The sequence below is a fragment of the Parambassis ranga genome, chromosome 3, assembly GCF_900634625.1.
Source record: "Parambassis ranga chromosome 3, fParRan2.1, whole genome shotgun sequence".
In the NCBI taxonomy this organism is placed as follows: domain Eukaryota; kingdom Metazoa; phylum Chordata; class Actinopteri; family Ambassidae; genus Parambassis; species Parambassis ranga.
Window position 1 is genome coordinate 19,193,737 of NC_041024.1, and position 25,495 is coordinate 19,219,231.

At 40.8% G+C, this 25,495-nt stretch overlaps 1 protein-coding gene across 3 annotated transcripts in view; it reads right to left on the bottom strand.

Moving 5' to 3' along the window:
- tln2a (talin 2a) overlaps positions 1 to 25,495 on the bottom strand; it is a 68,329-nt gene that overhangs the window by 38,026 nt on the left and 4,808 nt on the right. For all 3 annotated transcript variants that reach the window (XM_028401434.1, XM_028401432.1, XM_028401433.1), the window contains exon 2: positions 10,893 to 10,940. The gene's annotated coding sequence lies outside the window, so the exon portion shown is untranslated. The remainder of the gene's footprint in view (positions 1 to 10,892; positions 10,941 to 25,495) is intronic.

Genomic DNA, 25,495 nt, shown 5'->3' on the forward strand with positions numbered 1-25,495 from the left:
GGGGCCATAGCTGAAGTACACAGGCAGTGTCTCCTCTGCTCGACTGGCTTCTGACCCTGACTCAGACGCTCAGAATCTGGTTTCCATGTGAGATTTGTTCACATGCAGGGGTGAAGGTGTTTGTCTGGCACACCATGCTGACACTATCCTGAAGCCAACAACTGGTAATAATACGACGATTCAGAGATGTAGGGCGATTTGCCAAAACAATTATGCAATGTGTCATTTTGTCTTAAGCAGAACAAAAGACATTTTAGGCAGCCTCTGAATGCTGTAAATTTAGAGACTCTGTCAAGTACTTCCCCAAATCTCCTTTTGATAGTAGCTGGACTGAAGCCAAACAATTCCACAACATCTGACGGCAGCTGACAACTTTATGGACAAACCTCATCCCAAAACAGACAATATAACCTGTTACTGTGATGACCCCTCATTATTCAGTGGCCCATTGCCAATCCTATTTGAAGGAACAGCAAGCGTCTTTATGGAAACACTGTAAAGGATGAGGGAGATATACATAATATACACATTATTGAAAAATCTACACAAACCCAGTATCATTTACAGACCTATGGTCATCTTTCTCTCATTACTTTAGCTGATCAGATCAGATACTGGTGCCTTGCTGCTTTTTACCTCTGTATTTGTTTGCCTCTGCAAACAAACTACACACAAAAAAAGAAGAGAAATCACAGAGATAATCTAATACTCCTGGTCTACAATGTTATTGCTGCAGCATCAGCCTTTGTGAGGTTGAAGAATATTCAGACAAGAAGATATACAGAGATAAGTAGAAGCATTGAGGGCAGAGAATAACAAACTAATAATAAGATGGATCAGTGGAAGCACCAGCAGCTTCAGCACAGTATCATCCACTGTATATAAAAGCTTATTTATCATGCACAAATGCAAATAGAAATCACTGCCTGGATTAAACATTATGATGGTCAAATCCATCCAGACTTCTTACTGACTATATACTGACAGTAAATATAAGTCCGGACTTGCATGCACACACTCCATGTCTCTGCTCACAGCATACAATCACACTGGTTTCTTTTTTCAATGACTGTTTGTGTCACCCACTCACAACCTTTTGAATGAGACAATACACAAAGGCATACAGAAGAGAACTGCATGGCAACATGTTCCAGCCAAGAGAAGACTTTACTTTCCTTTCTTCCCTTGGATTTGTTGGTGTTACAGCTGATACACCCAAAACTTTGACATCTACAATTCTTAATCTTTGGATTATATGACTAGAGATAATTTTTTTAAAGCTGCTAGAGCACTAACTATGGCTGTAGGTCTTCTATAATTACCACCTATCACCACAGGTACCACAAAAAGAATAAAAATATTTCAAATTACCATTTTGAATAAGAAGTAATTCAGGCAGAACAATGAAAAACACAAAAATAGACTAGTTTAGGATTTGTTTTCTTCAGTTCAGTTCAAAGGTTTGAACACTGATGACGCAGAGGCACAGTGTTGGTCATAGATATTTTCAGACCAACCATCAAAAACAGAAACTAACAAAACTGGCTGGTTTAAAATCCTACTCAGCCTCTGCAGTAATACGGAAATTGGTCATGTCACACACTGTGGTTTATTTATCCTTCCATAAACCCCTTCGAGCCTCTGGAAAATGTGAATCCTCTGTGAATTCTAATTTATTTCAGTGCACACAAACAGCAGATTTACAACGAGGGCTGTTTTGTTTCAATAACAAACACAAACAAAAAACATCTTCAGCTTATTAAACTTTCTATGTGATTAAATACAAATTATGCACACAAAAAAAATGTTAACTTTAGTGTGAGCATGACACATCTTCTTTATCCAGCATCAAGACTGAGCAGTCTCCATTGGAGCCGGATTACCAGCAAAGCATCGCATCACACATTTTCCCTTCCCTGTGATGAGAAAGGATTTGCTGAGATCAAATATAATTGTAAAGCCCCCAAAACACTTGAGTACAACCAACTCATTAGACTGCTACCAAATCCAGTGTGGGAACATGGCTGCAGTGAGCATGCAGCACTAACAAACCCACACACTAATCATGTTGTACAATTTAAGACAACTCTCTTGTTGCGATGGGAGGGTAACTCTATTTGTCCTTTTCTTATGAGATATTACACAAATGTAGATAATGCTGAAGTTCTTTAAACTGGCTCGTATCAGTCTGTTGTCCAGGCACATGTGGAGTCAGACTGTGTGCACTGACAGTGCACTATGGAATCAAATTCCACAGAGGGGTCCTCACAGATCCTTAGAGATTTGGTCAGATGTGGAAATGTCAGTCACATAGACATCCTGAAGAGGAAAGCTGAAAATATGTTTACAGCTCTGTTAACAGGACCTATAAATAAACAGAAGCTTGTGCTGAGGACAAGCATGTTCACCCTGCTTTCTAGTGAAGTCCAGCAGGTCAGCTGTATAGGTAACAGCTCGACAGTATCATTGTTATTTATGATGGCACAAGAGAAAAAGTGAGTCTTCTTTGGAGGATTTCTGTGTGGACAAAATCAGATTTATTCCAATAACTTAATATGTAAAAAGTGGTGTCATTATCCAGTTCTGAATTTGGCATTTAATCAATAAGATTGGAAAACAAGTTTCAGTAGGCACTGCTAAAAGCAAATAATAAAAGCTTGACACACTGCTAGCATCTCCCCTTCCACTTGATGAAGTGAAGGCGAGCTGCGTTTTCAGTGATGACTACAACAGGCTGCTCGTCATCGACGCTCTCCATCCTGGTGAGTCCATCTGTATGCAGGCCCGTCTCTTTGCCCGCATGCTTTATTTACCTGCCTGCTTTATGTGCCTGTACAATTCATCCACCTGCTGCACCGTGGGGCTGTTAGTCTGCAGCTATGCAAGATTTCTTGTTTTTTTCCAAATGAGCAAAATGCCATGAGCAGAAAAAAGAGCTCTCTCACACACACACACACACACACACAGACAAACAGGAAAACTACTGGCCAACCAACACATGGAAAAATCTCACACACAGTCACAGAACATATACATCCATGGTCATTAATATACTGTAAACTCCCACACTGTAGTACATAAGCACAAAGCCTCCATCCCCCTCCTGACTTTAAACTCAACTGCACCAGTTACACCTACACTCCTTTGATCTACTGCAGGCTCACATAACAATATTCAACAGTACCTCTCTGCTGTAAGCAACATTTTTTCAATATGATTTACACCAATGGCCGCACAAACACATTCAGATGCCATTTTAGTCAGAGGACTGGCCTTTTAATAAATAATGTATGCATAGTGTATATATATATCATCACACATGGTGACTGGGCTCCAAATGATGTCGAAATATATTATGTTCTGCACTTAAGTCACATTATGATAATGGAGCTGTCGCCATGGCGACCATGCAAGCTCCATGCTGTAGAGAAGTAACTGAAAGCTGTAATAAGGCCTGCAGTTAAGAATGTTTATGCATTTTTAATAGATCTGATGTTGTCTAACGACATCCCCCAACAGTTAGCTGTAGTAATTACTAATAAAGGCTGACACTCTATTACTCCAAATCAAAAAAGCAAGACAATCTCCGAAATCCCCTAGTTCATTTTGGTCTCAGATAATTTCCCATCTGTATTGGGATGATTTTCATGTAGCCTGCTGCCTACCACTGCTCCACTTGCTTCCTTTTGCCAATATGTAGATGAACCAGGTGTGTGGCAGACTCCAGCACTGCCAAGAGTGTGATGGTCAGAACCACCACACTGAGCCTCAAAACTACTCAACAACAACACACAAATCTATGGAGGAACCGGCACTGCATTTCATTGTTGTAAAGTGACATTGCTAACAACAATGGATTCAGTCACATTTAGGCAGTTGAGCCCTAAAGGCACATTTTAGCTTAGTATCATATTCACCCTACAGAAAAGTGAAGGCATACATCTACTGACAGCTAGACACACTGCGGTGGCACCAGGAGAGTTAACACCACGTGTGTATAGATTCAGCAACAAAACAGCCACAGACTAAAAGGTTTTTAGAATAATAGTAGTGTGCAGTCAAAGCTGATCCAAATGCTCCCAGATAATTAACTAATTCACTTTTGTGTTCAATTTTTAAAGAAACTTAATGTGGAATACTATAAAGTAATACACATGGCTTGTACTGGACTAAAATTGAACAGCTACTACTTAAGTTCAGATATTTTAGATTTGCCCATCATTATTTTTGTGCTTCACAACAATATAGTGGAAAAGAGCTCTAGTGGGAGAAAAGATGGACGGGACACCCAAAGAGAACAAGCGTTGACAGACGGCAAAGAATGTCGGATGTCGGTAAAGTTTGTTTTAAGGATCGTGCCAACTAAACCACTAACTCTGAGACATTTTTTTAAACAGACATCACACCAAAGGAGACAGATCACAAAGAACAGAGTGAGAGAAAAGCAGGTTACATTTTGTGTGAACACAGAATTCAATTTCATTTAGAGAAAACTCCCAGACAAAGGACTCATGAGATAAAAGGAAAATGAGACCGAGCATTGGAACATGTAGCTTTTGTTCGATAGATCAATGAGGCAGTGCAATGCCTGCTGGGAATGCCCAGGCCCTATTACTGTAACATGGCCTCTAATCCAATAATAGAACAGCCCACAAGTCAAACAGGCCAATCCTAAAGGAGTTCAAGAAAACTATTCAATATTTGGCTAGCATGTTGGTAGCCTAGTTTTAACAGCAAAGCCAAACTGGGCTGGTTAGTCCATCAGCTCTGTTCCTGTATGACAGTGTTTCTACTTTGAAGTTAAAGGTTTGCTGCTCCTCACCTAAAGCAATGCAACCTGGTCCTGCTTAGTTAAAGCGTAACACGTACAGCACTGTACAACCTTATCATATGACAGTGGCATTCAGTCTACACATGGCCCCAGGAGATGGAGAGGTCGGGGCTGCTGGATGGCAGGGACTAAAACATTCATATTCATGTAGCTCAATGGTTCGAGTGCTTTTATAAAGCAGACTTACAGGTTTGGCATTGGATTCCTCCACAAGCAGCTCACATTCATATCAGAACATTGTGTTAAAGGGATGTGGAAACAGTACACAGAAAAGTAGGAGGAGAAGTGATGAGCAATTCTAACTGGAGCTGTAAGTGTGATTTCCTCTCAAATTCCCTTAATAATGTTCTAATTCACAATTAGAGGTACAGCAAAGAGAGGACAAAAGCACACTGCTAATACACTTTTCATACTTTTATTCCTGTGTTGATGAAACTAGAAAGAAAAAGACCAGTATGTATTTATTATCCTTACTAACATCCTACGCACATCTGGTAGTTTGAGGCCTTCTTCTATTGCTCCTCTTCTTTATAGGCCGTTTAAGTGTTTTAATACATTTGGTCAGCATTTTCTTAACTGCACGGCTGCACCTTCCTTCATTTACATAATTTGAATTCCTGACTATTACTCCATGATGAGTCACACAGTTTACCAATTTAGATCCACATCTGGAACAAGCCAACCTTTTCTTCAAAAAAATACCCCAGTTGCCAATAAATCAATTTTTATCTGCACTGTCACCATATTCGTGCAAACAAGACATTTGAGACTCTCACTGACGACTCGTCAGGCAAAAATGAAACTGATCTAAAGCACACGAGCTTAGTCACACACAACTGATCCAGCATGGTTCAGAATGAGGTCATCATCGTCATGATCCAGCAGGCTGAATGGAGCGGCAGTGGAGATGAGGTCGAAAGAGTGCCCTTGTGACACCGGAGTCAGTGAAAAACGCAGGGCGGGGGACTGAGTAAATACTGCGCTGCTCTCTATGTGCACTAACACCCAGATCCTGCTTTCTACTCACCATGTGGTTCCAAGTTCACACAGCCTCATGGAGACTCAAATGTTTTCCCTGTAAATGAAGTCAGACTGATCGAAGGCTGTAAGTCTTTCAAATGTGTCACAGTGCATAAAACACAAGGAAGAATCAGTCTGGAAGTGAAGCCACACACGCATCAGGTTTCAAGGTGACTTGTCAATGAATATTTATGCTGTCCCTCCACAAGGCCCATGTTGTTTCTCTGTGTTAGTATCAGAGCAGTCGTGCTTAAACATTAAAGATGAACTTCACTGTTTTTTTGCTTCAGGGGAAAGGGATGCATGTTACTAGAGAGTGTCACAGAGGGAGTCAGGGCTTGGAAGATCATAGGACTGAAGGACGTTAAAAAAATGAAATCCAGAGTTGAATAGCTCATTCCTATAGCCACATTTTTACAATACAGTTTACAGCCCCACACCCAGTCTGCAGAAGGGAGCTACAGACAAAGCCTTTTTTGCATAACTATCACCTGGTTGGTGGCAGGGTCAGTTGACAGAAACTGAAAGTCATTTGTCTGCCTGCATGTGCACATTTGTATGTATATGTGTATGCATAAGAAAGCACTTGGCAAATAGTAGAGGCAGGTGATGTCGGCAGCAGCTCAGCTGCAGGTGTTAGGTTTCAGAGTCAGTCCTACCAATCCAACACAAAGGTTGGAGAAAAGGAAAACAGCCACATAACTGTATGACTGTTTGAGATGAATAGTTATGTATAAAAAAAATGGAAATGCTGAAAATAGTAGCCAAATAGCAGCTTCATCTCCATCATTTTGACACTTGAAATCAGTCAGCCTGGGTTGGTTTGGTGCCAAATTGCCGTACTTCTCTCTTAAAGGCGACAACGTCTGTGTTCCATTTAAAACAGGGATTCAAACCTACTTGATTGGTTCTTAGATTGCTAAATACAGGTTGCCATGGTCACAGAGGCTGGTTGTGATCTGACTAATAATCTGATGAGTTTTAGTCTTGATGAAAAAAAAACAGATATTTGCTGCTTAGATACTGGTGAATAAAACCAGGTGTTGTGTGGCCTATCTACGGTATTCTGCATCTACTATCTGTGTTAGGAAAAGTAGACAAATCTGTATTCAGACCATAAGACTGTAAAATGACTTCTGCTGACAACTCAGATTGTTATTATAGTATTATTACTGTAGATGTGTGGATCAGTTGACACTGACTATGACAGAGTCTAAACTCTGTTGCCAAGACAGAAGAAGATGTGCTGGCAGCATCAAAAAATACCCACAGATTATCTAAAAGAATTCTAAATGCACACCACCTGCAATCACAATCGGCTCCTTCAACAGGCACCCAGCAAACAAAGAGACACAACAGAATGCAGTTCTTCACTACTGTTCCTTCTTTAAGCTCAATGTATGATGCATAATATATTCATTATGAAAGGCTGGTCAGTCATCCTCTCAAACACATTTAACACAGATCAAAATATGTTTCCTCTCATTTGGCCAAGCTTTTTTAAAATCAGTATCCTTCAGTGACACAGACAGAGGCAAGAGCCACCAAACCAGACAGAGACCTTCGTGCCAGTTAAATCTTCAACACTGATGTGACTCACTTCACATTCACGCCAGTGATCCCGAAATTACAGGCAGAAGTGAGATCTGTCTGCATGAATGTAGCTGTGTCTGAGGGGATGGGGAAAGAAATGTAGGATGGGCAAGTGCACAATCTGTTTCAAAGCAGACTTTACAGATCAGCATCTTGCTGTAAAATTATTATATAATATTATATAACCCATCATGCCATCCATCAGTGCTTTGAGTATTTTATATTTTGTCATGCTCAGAGGAACGTCTGTGTCAATGACATTTCACAGATAAAGCAGATCATTGTCTTTTAAAATCTTGAAAGTTTGTTCAATTAAAAAAGCTTACAGGCTACAAAAAGCACTTTTCACAGAGTACAATGCAAAATTAAAAAGTAGACTTCAAACATTTTGTAACAAAGATCTGATCATCTGTTCTCATGACACAAACACTCCTAAACCCTTAACTTGCAATGACAAAATTTTAAGAACTCCATAAACCCTGTGCAATGGTTCGACCCTAAAAGTGATTTGGCAGATGGTGTTTCTTGTGTGTTAAAGAGCAGAAATAATTTTGGCTGTAACGCCAATATTTATTCTTTTATTATTCTATTTTTTTTTCTAAGTTGAACACTGTGTGGGTGAAAAATGGTTTGCTCATTAGTAGTTATTTATGTGGCCATGCTCTCTGTAACTGTGTGCATTGACACAGTTTGAGTAGAAAGAAATGATGATAGCAGGTCAAACCGAAAATGATCGGCTGCGTTTTGCTCATTTTCAGCAACGATTAAAAAAAACATGCTCTTGTACATTAGACATTTGTAAAAGTAACAGTCCTGAAACAACACACATATAAAGAGAGGCAGCCACAAAAGAGATCCAAGAGGGGGAGACCCATGATAGCCGCCTAGATATGAATGCCAAGGAGGCCATTCAGTTTTTGGACATCAAGACCTGTTCCATTTGGCAGTGATGCAGTTGGGATTACACAACCCTGCTAAAGGCACATCCACATCCAAAAAAAGGTGATTGAACGTTGATGGTGCCAGTCAGCTGCTGGTATGATGGCTGCAGTCACCCCCCACCAGGAGGTATGACAACTGCTTACCAGTAAAATGTCTGGCAGCAGAGGGAATGCAATGATAGCATGGAGAAGTGGGGGTAAGATGTGGTCATGAGTCATTTTGCATGGACAGTAAGACCACACAGCCATTCTTGTAAAAGACAAAGACTCACTAGTCACATCGCCATCCTAAGGCTCACCTTCCCAGTATCACTGACATATTAACTCCAAAGCTAGCACACCAGCATGTCCATCCGCTATAGTGGCCATTACGACAGCTTCCTTACAAACAGGAAATATCACAGCATCAAACAGGTACATTTGTGCTCTGTGACATCACCTTTTCTGTTTCTTTGCCAAATGCAGCACAGTGTAGCATGTTTACGAAACTCTTGGCATAGCTGCTAAATGATGCTGCTATGACTCAATAATTCCACAACATCTGGTCATAGTCAGATGTGACTATTCCCCACCACAGTGAATAAAGTGTGCAGCAAGCTAACTGACACACAATGTTATAATATGCTCGCAATTTACTGTAACCTTCTTAAATACTGACCAGACCTTTATTCCCCTCAACCACAGACACTAACCAGTTTATATTACTGCAAAAAAAAAAAAAATTAAAAAAAAAAAAACTTCCTGTAACCATTTCAAAGTAAAAGCCCCAAAGATCTTCTGTGAAATCTCCTTAACATTTGCAGGCAGGGTTAACAAAAATAACTACTTGCAACATACATTCAGTTAAAAATGGCATAATAATAATTCAGGTTAACACATAGTATGCTAAGAGTTTATCCACACAAGTTTAATTGATTAAAAAAATATGTCATCTGGTTTCAAGCCAAAGTTCGGTAGAGCGAATACATAGGCCACACAGTGCAGTGTAAATATTGAATCAAGATTTTCCTTCAGTGTTTTGTCCTTCCACAGCTTCATAAGCTGAGATCATACTAGACTAATCAACTGTGAGCAAACAGCTCAGATCATAAACAGACTGAACAGCTGCTGGAGGCTGGTGTCACACGAGTTGAGAATAGCCATGGCCGACATAAACAGACTTTTACTTTTAGGGAAAAGTTAAGACTGAAATACTGTATGGAAATCATTCAGTTTGTTTTTTCTAGCAAGATGAACTATAATTCCTTGCAATAACACATTCTTAAAATGTGCTGTGTTTACAAAGAGCAAATTTAATACTTATTTAAAACAATATTTAACAATAATTAAAACAACATGAACACGTGTTCAAGTAGAAATACTCCTGAAGAGTGTTAAATGCAGATCAAAGGAATGGAAATAATTTGCATATTATTATTTGCTGCTATTTAACCTGTTGCCATTTTGTATTTTAGCACCACCAAAGCACATCTGATTATGTTGAGATCTGGCTGCTTATTGAAGCATGGCATAAGACAAATCATCATCAGAGCTCATTAATTGCTGGAAAACTAAAACATACAGCAACTGTAAACTCATTTGTGGACTGGAGCACAGTAAGAGGGAAGCTGGGCAACAGATGCTGCTGGTTAATTGCCTTTTGAAAGCTGCACAGAGTCAGCTTGAAAATGTGCATTTACTATATGCCGTCAGAGAGATGTGCACATGCATGAGCTAACGCATGCACACATTTTAATCTTTTTGAAATTCTACTGTCTTAGCAGAATAATCAACATCCACAACATCCACAGAGGAGATCATGTGGCAACTGATAAAGTGTACCTGGCAAGAGCCTTAGATAAGTCTGGCTTACCTCCACAAACACACACAAACACACACTTCTCTGCTAGGTACCATAACAAATTGGGAGCATAACCAGATAGCATAAAGACCAAAAGTGTGATGCTTTAGTGTCAGTCGTACAGGTGAGATGCAAATTGATGTAGGACACCTAGCATTCCTGTGAATGTGTGAAAAGAATGGCAGAAAAAAACAGAACATAAAAAAATAAGGAAAATACAGAGAAACCGGCAAATCATAGCTATTAAGACCAGCAGAGTCTGGAGGAACATGTAGAGCAGAGCAGTCACATGTACTAACAGTGAGATTACTGCAGGGCAGCAGCAAGCATAGTTGTTTTAATGAAGTGCAATGCTTTGCAAACTGTTCCTTTAATTTTACCTTACCAATAGTATTGCTGTTACAAGCAAGACTGCGGTAGGTGTATGCAAAAAGGATGACTGTGTCGGCCCCAAAGCTCTGTCAAGTTACTTCCTCTACAACATAAAAGTGCCAAAGTGCATTCTCACACATTTTTGTGTTTTTCACTTAATAGAAAAACCAAAGCATCAAGACAGTTATTCACATTTTTTAAGTGATGCTGTAATAACATTTTCAAGTCTTTCCGCTAAAACTCGAGGGCCATTCAGTCCCTGTATGCTGCTGTGTATACATTAACAGCCTCTTACCTTATTGCTGAGGAAAATGCAGCCTTGGATGTCTGCTGATCTTCACAGCTGAAAAACAAATGATGGGCACGTATGAGACAAAGCACACAACACACAGGTTTGATAGTGTGATAAATGCACAGAAGACATATAATAATAACTTTCAATGGGAAGTTCATAGTTAAGGAAACATAAAGCAGAAATTGCAGTGGTTAAGAAGATGGGTGTAAAATTGATAAATAAACATGTCAAGCAAAAATAGAAAACAAATCAGTAGGAAGAATATTTTAAATGCTACAAAAAAGTTCAAAACAGCTCTTACTCTATAACCATGAAGTGCTGTGACAATAGAGGACAGCATAAGAAACAGCAGTGACACTTTCATCTGATGACGACCAACAGAGAGCATCAGCCAGTCAATTAGTTTCAATTTAGCACTCTCTACATCAGGACACATGATAAGTGCAATCAAAGATATAAAGTTATGGTTTAATACACTACAGCTAAAGCAGCACTGCCAAAATCTATAACATGGGTAGTTAAATCTTCAGCTGTCTGGGGTTTAAGTAAACGGCAACAATAAGGTGAAACACTTTGATTTGTTGTTGTTGATATATTTGAATTTGCATCTCTCAGCAGTAATTCTGTCAAATTGTCTTTCATTTAATTCATTCAGTTTGTAACTATTTGATTAGGTTCCAGGATAATAAAAAAATTGGATTTCATGATGAACATTTTAAAGAACTGATAATGGCATCAAATCGTATTCCTACTCCAAGTTATACATAAACAAACAGTGTGAGGTGATTGGGTTTAAAGACAGACCGACTGCTCAGAAAGTAACACACAGAGTAATGCTTTTATTGTCCTGTTTGGCCAACTCTAGAAGTAAATGTTGAGTTCTGCCTGGAGCTTAAGGTAGTTCTCATTATAGCCAGGTTATAATGACAAGACCTACTTCAGCAGACCTGTGCAGAGTTACAATATGTCTCCTATACTTCCCTCCAGCAGCTTTTACTTGTACTAACACTCACAGTTCATTTATTGCAGTACGCAGTAGTGGCATATGGAGTTTTTTTTTCTCCTGTAGTTACAGTCCTGAACTAGTATAATCAATAGCAGGACAGCAGGAATATTTCACATCATGCAGTCTAGATTGTTACACCTGTCCAGGCAGTGCAGCATACTGCCCAGAGCCTGAGTTAATGACACGAACTGCAGCCACTTCACTGACGGACTGGAGGGCTGATGGGGGAAAAGTGGGAGACACTCTGCTGGTGGATCATCCCAGAGAACAGCAGCACACTGCATTCTCTCACTGTTACGTCTGTCCTGGCTCCCTCAGGAGGCTTTGCACGCACTGCAGTTACACCAACGCCACAAACACTTACCAAGACTGTGCAGGGAAGCAATGTAAACCTATACAATGCTGAGGTGAGTCATTTTCACATACAGCATAATGCAATAGGATCAAGAATATTTCACAGGTTTACAGCACAGTAAAAACCACAGTAACAGCTGCTTTCTTATGAGACACTGGCCAGCGCTGCTCACAGCCCTGATTACCTCCTTACTCAAAAGTCTTTTTTATAATATAGTAGCTTGGCTTTAGCCCAGGAAGCTACAACAGCGACAACCTGTCCCTCGAGTGGTCTTGACTTGCTGACATTGACAGGGAGCTGGAAAGGTTTTAAGTTTCTTACTTTGAAGCAACAGATGTACACAATGCCTGACTTTTTAAGTTCTAGTGAGGAGGTAAGGGAAATGATACAGTGCATTAATAGTGGCATTTTTCATATAGGTCTTTATTATAGGTCACATCTAGGAAGGGAACTGACCTGCAGGATCGCACCACAAGTGGACAGAGTCAGTTCACATGAAGTCAATCAAGTTCAGGAGTAGAAGGTGAAGACTTAGAAGACGAAGTATTGACAGAGGTCAACAATCATTTTAAAGACTCATTTAACTGCTAACATTATGAGATTTGTACTGCAGAAAAGAAAACAAATTCTAATAATGGCTGTTGGAGTACCACATATTAAACCCACTTCAGAACACATGAGATACATTTTTTTACAGATCAAACAACAGTAAACCAGGCGAGAAATCAGTGGATAGAGCTGCGAATGCCTGGAGGAAAAATAAATGTGAGCGTTTGAATTAAACAAAACAGGCTTGAGAAGAAACCTTATCTTCCACAACAAGAGACATTTGCATTCCTCTAAGTCTCTCTCCCCAGAGAGGGATTGCTTAGAGCAAAATCCACCCTGCTTAGTTTAAGAATCACAAACTGAGGGTCACCAGCAAACAGTGGCAACTAAATGCTTAAAAACCAAATTTACCTCTGAGGTATTTTTTGTGCAGACAAATAAAGACAGGAAGTAAGGCTAGTGAAACATGAATGGATGAGGAAACTACTCTGGTTTTACAGGGATGGGGCACAACACTGCTGACGACCTATAGAGGCGCAATAAGCCACTAGGGACTTCATTGTTCTGTCCATCCTGCAGTTTCATTAATCACACGGTGCAGAAGAGAGCCGAGTGGGGACAGGTCAGACAATACGGTGCCTGGGAACTAACCCCAAAATGAGGCTTTAATAAAACTGCCCAGTGTGATGTCTCAACATCAAACTCCATCAACACAGCTGGATTACAGGCACAGGTCAAAGTGGCAACTTATATCATTTACAGAAGATGTGCACAGGGTGTGTGTGTAGCAATAAATAAACCATAACATTATGTCTGGCATATCTGAATGGCATTTTAAGTATGGAGAAAAAACAGAAATGTGAATTCACATTACATTAGCCTGATTTATTGTACACACAGTTGTTCCACGGAGCAGCTCCACTAAAGCTAATGGGGGCTGGGTGTTAAGTTTCTTGCTGTAGGCCACCTCAGAGATCAATGGCAGCTGTTCACTGAGGGGAAGTATTGCTCATTCACATCCACATCTCCCCCAAACTCTATAGAGATTTGCACAAACAACCTCAGCATACTGACTTGTTTCTTTTAAAGGAATAGAGGGACATTTTGAGAACAACACTGAGTCAGATAAAACACACATACACATACACAACTTTGGTCCACAGACTGGAATCCTGCATCTCATAACCCTAAGCCAAAGATCTTTAAAATCCATCTCACTAATTGTGTTAACTTTTCCCTTAAGTCAAACATCCCTTAATTCATCACACATTAGTCCGACAACTGGCCTGTTGAAGTTGTTCAGCCGAGACATTATTGTCTGCAGCTTCTTTCTTGGGGCTTAAACTGCAGTTCAAGGACAATCACATCACCCTCGAACATCCACAACACTGCATCGATGGAAATGAAATAATCACTCAAATCTGCATTTGTTACTTTGCTTTATAAACAAATCCTTAGAATCACAGAAGGGAAACATTCAGCTCAGTATGAATTTTCAGAACCAACAGGGTCAGGATGATGCTGCAGCTTTTTGGTAGTCGTCTTAAATCATGGCAAACATCACCACAGCACACATCACCTTAGCACAGACTGACTGAAGCCCACTCACTAATTGTTTGGTGTCTTCCAGCTCTGTCATAGATAAGTAGCAGACCCTGATATGCAATTAGCTAAATGGGTCCACAGGATCTGGGCTTGATAAATACTATGGAGGGGGTGTGGTAGAGAACTCATTACCCACAATCCTCTCTTTGGAAGCCACCTGTCTACAATTGTACTTAAAGGCTCCAAATGAAAATAAAAAATGACATACACATAAATCCAGACAAGAAAAGAATAAAACTATGCATGAGTATACAATTTGTGAATAGTAAATTGTCAGCACATGTTTATATTCTGTACCACCTGTGGGAGGCAAATAATGAAATTATTATTTCAGTGCAATCGCCTGCTAGAGTTCCACGAATGTCTCCAACAGGGGAGAGACAGAATGATTTTAGGTTAATGACATCCATTTCTACCAGCAGCACACCGCTCCCAATTACAACAACGTCTTCATCTCTATCAACACAGATCGTGGTGCTCTCGCTGAGTTTGTATGTGTGTGACCATCAATAAACCTTTTCAGCAAAGCACATCATTGGAAACCGAGTGGTTCAGCAAGAAGCAGGAGGTTCCGCTTGAGAGAAAAATCAAAGACAGACATGCTCTGAGCTGAAAACAGAGCCATTAGGGACAGCTTTCAGTATCAAAAACAAGGTGTCTGTTGATCAAACTATCATGGCAGCAATGAAGGAATCTTTTTAGGCATGTAGGCAGAAAGTTCGACCTCCACTTCACTATTTTATAGAATGAACAAATTTTCCACGATAAATAAATAAATGCACACTCCTATCTATACCACTACTCTATTTTTCCATTATATCTTTTTTCAGCCCTAGTTGGGGGAGTTGAGGACATCTGGAGAACAGCTGTTGTTCTGCGTCTCTCACCCTCTCTCTCTCGCGCACGCACACACACACACACATTAGCCTCCACATCTGAGGTGAGGAGGTCAGGAGCCCGTTGTCCAGACGCACCATTTAATCTGCTGTAGGTGAAGACAATCTTTGGAAATCAAACACCACACGGCCACATTTACATACAAAAATAGGTATGGATGCACATATATATATATATATATATATATATATACACACACACTCCCACACACAGACACACATATATACAGAGACACTCACACACACACCAGCCCCTCTCAGCTTTCTTCTATACAAGGCAACTATTCAACCCTCTCCTGGGAGGGCAGAGATTCTCAATGATTAGTCCTGCCTTTCCAAAAGGATAGAGGGGCGGGTGGTGGCGGTGGGGGTCGAGGGGGGGGGGGGGGGGGGGGGGGGGGTTGAAGCTACTAATTCAATTACACAGACCCTCGTCCCTGTTCAGGCCGACTCCCAGTTCCATGAATGGAATCAATCTCTTCTAGCCAAGTGGTGCTGGAAGCAAAGAAGCAACAATGTGTTTACATTTGTGATTTACATGTGTTTACATGTGGTTTACACTTTTTTTCTAGATGTGAGGGGCCTCTGTGTGGTTGTGCATGGGACTGTGTGTGTCCCTTACCTCTTTGGCTGAATTGTGTGTGTGAGGCAAGATGAAGTGCAAGTTTGGCAGTCTAATAAGACTTAAAGTGTATATAACCATTGAGTAAGAAATATGTTATTCTAGGCATCCTACCTCATACCTCCTGCTCAGGAGAGTCAGGCAGGCAGTATACTAATAGACCAAAGGAAATGCATTTACAGTGTTCTTTTCAAATGTTCCCTGGCCTGGCCTTCATTGCACTCTCAGTGGAAACTGAAATAACAAAAGCACACCATGGCTGTCAATGAAACTAACAAGCTATATAACTATTGCGGAGCGATAGAATTCTATTGGTCATCATTTTAAATGCCTAATAGTGTTTATACTGCCAAGTCACATCTCCATCATCTAACATCTAACCTCAGATTTTTGTGTAAATCTTTTACTTGGTGTGAGCCATCATCCATTTCCCTTCAATCATTCATTAACCACCGTCCATACCTGGAAGACAATGATGCCCCAAGGAGTTCATTTGAAAGTTTGACCCAAAAAGGCAGGTCATGTAAACTAGATTCACCTGACTACAGCTAACAACCCTTTAAATTATTAGATGCAACTGCACATAATCACAGGTAAAACAAAAATCTAGGAAAGGAATCCAGTTTGTCAAACAGGACGTGTTGGTCATGGATATACCAGCTGCCATGCAGTAGTGGCAAAGCAGAGCAGGATCAAATCTTACTTTCGCACTTCATGGCATGTAGTACGATATATACATGCACTGCACTCCAGTTGCACAACCTGGACACTTTGCATCAACCCCTCCAGCATCTGGGTCTTAGATCTTCATGTAGATAAAAACCATACTGTGCACAGTTGGACCACATAGCATGTGGACAGCTGGAGAAAAATGGCTGAAGTCATTGTCAGTAGTAAAGCTACTATAAATTATTAATTGGGTTAATGAGTGGTAATAATGTGCCTGTAATGGAAAACACCAGCTCTGCTGAAATTAGGTTCTAACAACAAAAAAAGAGGCATCACATTGTTGACTTATTTTCTGTGCTATTATACTTCACAAAACAAAACTGTTGAATGCAGAAACATTTATGAAAGCACATAATAACATGACCACATGGAAGCTTATGCAGTCAAACCAACCCTAAACTCATTTAAGTGAAGCCGCATAGGTGAGTACTTTACAAGATACAATAAATCAAAGCCTTGTAAAAAAAAAAAAGTCTCAGTCTGGCAGTCCTGCAGATTAGGACGGACCAGCCCTCTTCATGAGCTGCCGACCTAATCTTCTTTTGCATCTCAGCTGTACAGATATGGGAGCCCTCTAATCCGCTCATTGGGTGGACAGCTGCAAGCAGACATTTAACGGTCTGCTACTGTAGCTCCAGCCGCTTTGGACTCCCAAACCCAATACAGTCAAAAGCTTTATGGATTGACATACATTTTAATTAGTAAGCACAGCTCTGCCAACCCTTATCTTTTCCATTAGCTGCTTTTGCAATCAAGGTTTTCTAAATGGATGAATGCCTTTCTATGTGTGACACTTTCCTAAAGCCCTTTTTAAAAAAAAAAAAAAAAAAAAGTCCAGGGTGAGTTGATGTGATAACAATTCCGGGCAGGTAAGCCAGTCAACAGACAGGAAACCCAATTAAAAAGCAGGATTGTGGCTGTTCAGAGGCCCAGGGGCACTGAAGGAGAAGAAAAACATGACATGGGAGGTAACCTGCCTTACAGGGCTACGACTGCCTATTGTGGGTGAACAATCCAGCTACTCCAAGCCCAGTTTTTCCGTGCTGTCTCTAAAGTGAAAGCCTGGCCCCTTGCTTGTCAGTTCTATTGTTAGGAGCAGGCAGGAGCCGCTCCCGATTCACCTCACACACATTAAATACTGTGCATTGTTTGGAGAGTCAGATGGCAGGAAAAGGCACAGAAGATAGAAAGCATGCTGCACACTTTTAACTTGTTGCAGATAGTTTGATCTATTTGGTGTCGAAGTTATTAAAAGAAAAAAAGAGAGAGAAAAAAAGAGTTGCTTGTTTTCAGATTTATCTTCAGCAAGACCTTCCTTGTAAGTTTATCCTCTTTAAATACAAAAGCAGTGCTCCAGAAATCAGACCGGTCCTCCCACAAATTATGTTTGTAACAAGTAACCTAACACACTTTCTATTTGTGGAAAACTCCCTCCTCAAACTAGGTCTTGGATTCCATTTTAATATCTTAGAAACCAGTTTATAGGCTAAACTACACATAACATGACACATGGCATATTATCCATCTATGTCCGAACAAAATGCACATTATTATATTAGTGTAATGATCTAATGTATCCACATGTATGTGAGACAAACAGATGCTGTTCAGGGCTCTAGAGTGCGACCATTTTGGGCGCACATGCGACCTAATTTCTCAAAGGTGCAACCAAAAAATATCAGAGGTCGCACCGGTATGACCAGCTGTAAGAGGGAGATACATTCTCTGCGATTCTCAAAAGTCTCCCTGTGGTCCAGCAACAGACACACATCAGGCCCATATAGTGGTCTAAGCCAATCAGAGACGGTGAAGGGCGGGACCTCTGTGTGTGTATCTTTGAAAACGTGTCTGCTGCGGTCACCCGAGACCGAAAATTCATAAGAAGAACGCGGACATATGCTGCGCAGAGCTGATGCTGTGTGATAAAGCTTGTTCCATACGCCACGAGAATGGAGAAATCTGTTCGTGTTCCCGAGGTGACGAGAACAAAGTCGTTTCGGCCCGGACTTTTTAAAACGTGTGTGCAGAACTCATACGGCCCTCTGACTGCAGCGCGCACACAAAGACAGACAGGGTTTAAAGACGTTTCGCTGCTGAACAGCAGAAACCGCAGTTTAAGTGAACATGTGCGGAGGAGCAGGATTTGTTGCTACTATGCGGGTTTTGCTAATTTGCTGTTGACCTGAATGAGTGACGATAACGAGCCGGTAATGTTCAGGGAGGGGGCGTGACGTGCTCGTAGCATCATAACAGACTGAACAACCTGTGTGGTTCCATCCATGAAGGCCGAGTCACTCTGACTGACAGCAGTCAGCTGGTTTAAGGAGTTATAGAACATGATGAACGCCCATTTAAAAAGTATTGTTATTATCCTGCTACAGTGGAGCATTGTCTGCCAGGATGATATCTGCATACAGCTAAAACTGTAACAGACAGAATGAAAAGTCTGTCAGCTGGAGCTCAGCTTTAGAAAGAGAGGAGAAACTGAGGAAGAGAGGTGAGGAAGATGAGAGAAGAGATACTGTAGCTGCATTAAAAACGTGTTGAAGAAAACAAATATATATCTCAATCACAACTATTAAATAAATAAAGGTGTATATAATTTAAATAATTTTTAATTCCAATTGCCAGATAGATAAGTGAGGAGCGACAGCCAGAAAATACAGAGAGAAAGCAAACAGGGAACTGAAGAGTGCTGTAACTTTGAATCTTCATCATGGAATTCTGACAGGCAGACTTGTTGGCTAGTTTGTCTATAATTTGAATGAGTACTATCGGTACATGTATTTATTTATTTTTATTTACCTGTGTTCATTAAACAAGGTCCAAAGTCAGTTTAGGATGATATGTGATTATTAAGCCCGTTATTTCTAAAACTTTGGCTACAGCCCTGCGAGGCCGTCAGGTAAAGAGTAGATGTAGCTGCAGATGATGAGAGAAGATGAAAAGAACTTCTGTATTAGGATAGGTGTCAAGTTAAGGCCTGATCGATAAAATATATGGACAGTGATTAAAAAACAAACTGCTGTGTGATGTGTGATGCGGTGCACCTAACTTTTGTGCCGGTGCACCCAAGAAAAAAAGGTTAGGCGCACCGGTGCAACCAGTGCAAAAAGTTAGTCTAGAGCCCTGCTGTTTACAGAAGCATTTACAGTGTCAATGCATGAAAGCAGAACTGACAATCCTCCATTTTCCACCTTTAGCTTTGTAACCAAAGTTTGCCCATGAGCTATCTCAGGTCAGTTATTTTTCACAATGAGCTCTTCCATGCAAGTGACAGTAATACTAAACTCCAGCTAAATTAAGGTCTGGTGATCCATTTCCATTCATTGCAAATCATGCAAGAGGATTCCATTTTTTTAGATGCCCAGACAAAAGCAATGAAAAATATTCAACATATCCCATCAGGAGTGTCAATGTTCCATCCATCTATATCCCACACTTCATCCATTTACCAGATGTGTGTGTGCTGATTTACAGCCTTGCAAGCCTGACCTGTGTCATTTCATCCCTGTGACTGGGTTGCAGCCGAGGTGTTGACATGCTTGCTAGCCACAAGGTGGAGGAGTGAATGGGTGGGGTGGTGAAACAGAGATAGGGGTGAGAGAAATTAAGAGAAGGGTAGATTTGTTGAGTAGAAAAAAAAGAAAAGGTGAGATAAAGAGGGAAAGTGACTGCGCTGAGGTCTGAGGGAAGGCTGCTACTGTTTCCTGCTCAGTCAGCAGACTGGGGCTGATTCCAGGTCGGCTTATCTTTCAGCAGGAATACCTCACCGAAAGCAAAACGGAGAAGAAGGAGATGACCAATACTGCAAATTTAATGCATGCTGCACATCGGGCCTACCACAGAAGAGGTAACATAAATCACCTGTGTTTTTAGAGGATGTAATAAAAGGTGCTGGCCAAACCAGAAAATAGCCATTAAACCCCTGATTTTAGGTGTCTGCCAGGTCATTGCTAACAAAGTTAACAACATATTAATTGTAGTCAGTCGTTTGTCCCAAAATATCAAAGTGTTTCTTTAATAACTCCACATTCTTCTGCCTCCCCAAATACTGCATGCCAATCCCCTCCTATAAAAACATAAAACAAAAACCAGTGTGTGTCTACTCCAGGTAAACACAGCCTACCTTAATAAAGCCCTGCACTGTGAAAGAAAGCTGTGGAATGCACGGCAGCGCACTGGAATGCCAGGCTGCTCAGCAGCGCTCACCTGCTCCCACAGCTGCATGAAAGGAAAATGCTTGGCAGAACAGTTAACAAAACTCCAATCAGGGAACAAGCTGCACTTGACATCAGGGAAAACAGATCAAAAACAAAAATCCCATTTCCCATCTGCCACTTGTAACTTGGCATTTAAATCCCCCATCCTGCTGGCAATTCAAAATCAGCTACAAACCTGCCGTTTGCCTACGAGCTTTACAAACACAAATAATCTTGTGACTAATTGAGATGATGCCTGACATGATCAGTGTTAGTGACAAATGGAGAAGTCAATCCTCAATTGAGGAGGTATCATTCAATCACATCGTCAAAGTGTTGAAGGGTGGGTGGAGATGCCCCCCAAAACATTTCCCTGGGGGGGGGGGGGGGATAAGCAACCTAACTGAGGACAAGGCTGGCATTCTACCCCCGACTCCAAAAGACAAAATGCCTGAGTCCATCTAAATAGAGGAATGTGACAATGCAGCATTTGTCTCTGTGCCAGCTGGAGAACAAGCTCCCCACAGACATGTCGATATGAAACACTGCGAGAACCAACTTCAAGCTCAGAAGATTACTATAAACAATCTTGTTTTAAATTGGCAAGGCAGAGGATACTGATTGTGGATTATCTCAATTAAATTCAAACTCTAGAGTTGCAGTGATTATGCTGCTGTTTGCAAACAGTGGCCTCAGACATTAAGCATACAGTGCCTATAAAGCATCAAATCCCATGCTTGTCATAAATGCCCCACAAAGACAAACAACAAGTTCAAGGTAAGGTCTCAAGAGTCTACAGACAGTTCATGTAGAGCACAACAAATGAACAGTCAGTAATTACACAAAGTTTACAGCAGCAAAATCTGGATAGGTGTTTAGGTGTTAGGGGTGAGGTTTTCTTGCAGGGGCCACAGGTTGGCTTTGAGCAAAGGGCCACTGACTTCTCTTTGTGATCTGGCCTGCAGGCTCCACTTTGCCTTGGTTTGCTATAATGTATAATCTCCTGGTTTAATATGAATTACAAAACATTTGCTTGGAAAATGGTTGTTCACTTTCTGTATTATTGTACTTTATACCCCAACCATTGACAGGTGTCAGTGTTTCAAGATGATGTCATTCACTTCATTTGTAAATGGTTTGTTGTGTTGTGACTGAAGGCATCATCACACATAGGTAGACCAGTGCAATGACACTGCAACTGCAGCTATGTGTTTAATTAGCAGGATGAAATATAAAAATAAAATACATCTAGAAAATGTGTCTTTAAAATGTCCTGAAGCTGCACAAAACCTTCTAAGACAGTGTAAAGAGAGGAGCAGTCTCCTCTAGGTGGATGACCTCTCTCCCACTTCTCATAACTCTACTGAAAGCGACCGCCAGACTAAGAAGTCACTGGGAGGCAGCTAATGTAACCACTGTATCCTTGTGGCTGGCTGCATTAGCTCGCAGTGCTCATAGCTCAGTGCACAAATAAAAGGCTATTTTCAGCCACTTGATTAACACTGAGCTCTCCACATGTAATGTAAGCCAGCTGCCATCACATCGCGCAGAGAGCAATGTTTACAGCTCCACATAGCAGTCCACTGTGTTTGAGTGCCGTTTCGTCTTCTTCTTCTTCTTCTTTCTGTCCCCATTTGCTACTCTGAGAGGCCTGGCAGCACTCCCATGTACTCTCCCTTAACTAATAAACAAAGAATGGTTTTCCTTATATAGCTCTATTCAAACTCTACAACCTCCACAAGCAACACCAGAGGATTGTAAAAGGTGGACGACACATGCAAGCCCGTTCAGACAGAAAGATTTTGGCCAGGGGCAAGGAGCAGTGACACTCCGATTATGTAACACTCATACATTAGCAGCCACTTAAAGTGCTATTTCTGGTGCCATCAATCTGCAGAACTTGCAATGTCAGGTTGGATAAGTTTGAATAGGCTGCAAAACGAGACACATCCACCACAAAACTATCTGACGAAGCAAAGCAGCAAAAAAGTTAATTAATCATCATTTTCTTGGTTAGAAGAAACTTGTAACCATTGCCAAAGCATAGCAAAGGTGACATGTCAGGAGAGGCGTGTACTGCCAGTTCAAACCTGAGTGCTGAAGCATTTTCACCAGGTTGTGATCAAATGTCACTATGTGCCATATTTGTCAACATGCACTTTGTACTATAAAACATTGTATGATTAAAGAGGGGGCTCTGCACTGATCCTTTGGAACAAGAGGCACTCATGGAAATGCATTCAAATGCATGCATCAGGCTCAACAAGCGTATAAAAAAAAACAACAATTACCGGTATATGTATAATCTCATTTACTTTAACTTCTAAAGCTGTAAAACAATCAATTTGTCAAACTTAACCATGCCATGACCATACCACCAATGTTGCACATAAAGCTCTGTTTTCTGACCAAAGAGGGTATGGATACTTTTTTTAAAGAAACTGAAGTGATGTCATTGTGTTTACCTCATCCTTGGCTTACATGTTTCAATGAAAATATGTGAGCCAAGGGTTTAACACACTGGTGGCTCAGCTTTTAAGAGACAAAAGACACTAAACTGAGTAGCATTACAGGTTTCTTTATGTCTATATTAGTCAAAACCTCTGATTAGACAACATCAGGTTATCTCTATAGATATTTTCGCCTGCAGCTGATGGTCATCCTCATCACATCATACTGGGCCGTGTGCCAGACCCGCAGGAAAGCACATTTCAAGGGCTCCCCTTTGAAAGTTGATGCTTTGAAAAATCAGTCAAAGATCCATGACTCTCCTAGAGGAGCTTTTGTTTATCCATGTGACAACAGGCGCTGTGCTCGTGGTTTAATGATGAGAGAAGCTGAAACCTGAGGTGGAGGGATACTCTTGTTACCACGCACGTCTTCCCTTTAAGAAAACAGGGTCTTGTGGATACGTGCAGTGTTGTGAGAAGTGAGCCCCCTTCAGACTGGGCAGATAAACCAAACTTTCGACTAATAGGAAAAGGCCTATTATCCTTTCTACATGTGTAATATTGATTTCTGGGCAAAAAACACTCAGTAGTAGTCTAAGGAGGTAAAGACCGCCAAATCTGAATGCTAATTCCTGTGTGTGTGTTAGTGTGTGCCATCCTTTTTATCCCGCAGCACTTGCCGTCTCTCTGCCAGCAGGGTGGCCTTATACAGAGGGGTTCCTCCCCATGCAAGTTAGCTGCAAAACATTTGTAGCAAGAATTTAGCCTTATGGGAAAACCAAGAATAGCTGCCCTATGCAGCCTGCAGGAGGGCTGAGGAGGAGCAAAAGGGGTGGGATACATTTCCAGCAGTTCCAGAATGTTCACTCACCCTTGCCTCAACAAAGCTCCGAGCTGCCCCAAACTCACTTCCTGGGGAATTCCAACACAGGATTATTTTCACGAACCACAACGTCATACAGACAGAAATAATTTGATGAGTGACAGAAATGTTGAAATTTGTCAACAAACATGTTGAGTAATGAGAACAGCATTTGTCCAGGACTTGCAGAATAGATACAGTTACAGAGAACTTCAAAGCAGCCAGCCTTCTTTAAAATAGAAGGGTGGCCCTACAAGGTTTTATATAGGCAGAACGGACAAATGTGGATGCATGAGATTTCTTCTTTTGACTTTTTCTCCCACTTACATAAAAATTAGCCACATCACAATTTTATTTGGAAAATCAAAAATAAGCATAAAGAGCAGTTTTAGCGTTTAATAGCCCATTAAGAGTAAATAAATAAATCACTTGCTGGAGTGGGAAGATAGCTGCATAGTTCCCTTCCTAGATACAGACTGTGTTCTACAGATGCAAACCAGCAATCATGTTACTGTAAGCTTTAAGCCACATTTTCTGTTTACATTGGCCAGAGGAGAATACATTTTACCGCCTAAAGCAATTTAAAGATTAATAAGGGATCCAAGAGAAAAGTGAAAATGACAGGGTGTTATGGCTAGTGACATGGTGCCTGGCCACATGTGGTTTCCCACAAAAACAGCCAATCTACGCTGTGTTAGCAGAGCAGTGTGCTTATGTACTGCAAGCGGCAGACACCTGATTAGGTTACATTTCTGCCCTGGTGACTAAGAGGCATGAGCCTCGAGGTGGCAACCATGGCAGCAGGGACTTATGCCAGAGATGCAGTCCAGTAATAGCTGAAGAGCTCAGCTGCAACCTGAAACACATTTCAGAGAAGATCCTCTTTCAGCTAATGTTTAACTTAACAGCTCACTTTAACCAAAACCCCTGAAATTAGAAGTTAGCGTTTCTAAGAGAACCTGGTTTTCGCCCCAACATTATATTTGTTGTTTGTTTGTTTATTTTTATTTTATTTTATTTTTTTGCATTTTTCTGTTATCATGAAACTCAGATCACAACTAAGCAAAACTATATTTTGATCAATATCGATACCGGCAATTGTAACTAACAGCACACAATCAAAATTAAAGCACACTGACATCCAAGCACCGTTTGAAAATCATAAGCAGATAATGAGTTTAAATTTAGCTTGTTTAGACATCTATAGCCAAAAAAGCTGTAATGGATCCCTTGACGAGCATTTCTGGGAAGCTGATAAAGAAGACAGTTAAATTCAGAAATAGCTGGTCTTCATTTCAAACTGCTAAACTAAAACAGGGGGACTCAT